An 868-nucleotide genomic window follows, 5' to 3' on the forward strand; every position below is an offset into this window, starting at 1 on the left:
TGCAGACTCGGCAGGTTCAGACAAGGTCTCACTCACTGATCTCCTGTGTATTTTCAGATCTGACCAATGATGGCTAATCATGAGTTAACTGATGGTTCAGTGCCCAGTAGATCCAGGCCTGTTTATATTGGAAGCACACCCCAAACATTACCTGGTAAGATTCGATCTCAGTACAGGGGTTTGAGATCAAATGGACATAAGTAAATCGACTGCAGTTGAACCTTTTTTGTTTTTTCCCCACAGGTGCCTTGCCATGAAAAGTCATGGGAATGAGCACAGCTTCTGGATTGATGTTTTGGTTTGAAGGGGAATGTGTGCACATGCTCAGATCCTGCTGTGACTAAAGATTAAACTTCCTGAAAACTCTCATTCCCTTTTATTGTCTTCAACTTTGAAACCTGTACATCTTGTAATGAATTAATTTTTAAAGTGTTAAATAAAAGCTGCATGACTTAACAATTCTGAGAATTGCTTACTTGCATACTAAACACTTTTGGGAGGAACATTAAATAAAAATGAAAAAAAGGAAATGCAAGGAAAGAAATTGATGACTTTAAATCTAGTAAATTTACAAGAAAGTCATAAGTATGACTTAATCTTGTATTACTTTTTTGGTGGGCCATATCTCATGACGGTATCAGGACCACCAAAAGACAAAGTAATATTACAAGATTAAAAGTTTACGACTTTCAATCTCCTATATTCACCTGTTCTTTTTTTCGTAAATTTACAAGATTTAAAGTTGTAATTTAACTTTTTTAAATGTCCCAAATACCCTGTTGTACTACACCCTCTACCTCCAGTCTCTATTTTAAGAATTGAAACGTTTAAAAACTTGACGAAAAGAAAATGCACTGCCTTCCTTTTC

General features: G+C 35.7%; 1 long non-coding RNA gene across 1 annotated transcript; it reads left to right on the plus strand.

Annotated features, from left to right (window-relative positions):
* Positions 1-6: 6 nt before the first annotated feature.
* On the plus strand, positions 7-456 carry LOC112140318. The gene is made up of 2 exons (XR_002918152.2): positions 7-154; positions 244-456. It is a non-coding gene; the product is annotated as an uncharacterized LOC112140318 (long non-coding RNA).
* Positions 457-868: the final 412 nt, after the last annotated feature.

Source organism: Oryzias melastigma, unplaced genomic scaffold, assembly GCF_002922805.2.
Source record: "Oryzias melastigma strain HK-1 unplaced genomic scaffold, ASM292280v2 sc02513, whole genome shotgun sequence".
In the NCBI taxonomy this organism is placed as follows: domain Eukaryota; kingdom Metazoa; phylum Chordata; class Actinopteri; order Beloniformes; family Adrianichthyidae; genus Oryzias; species Oryzias melastigma.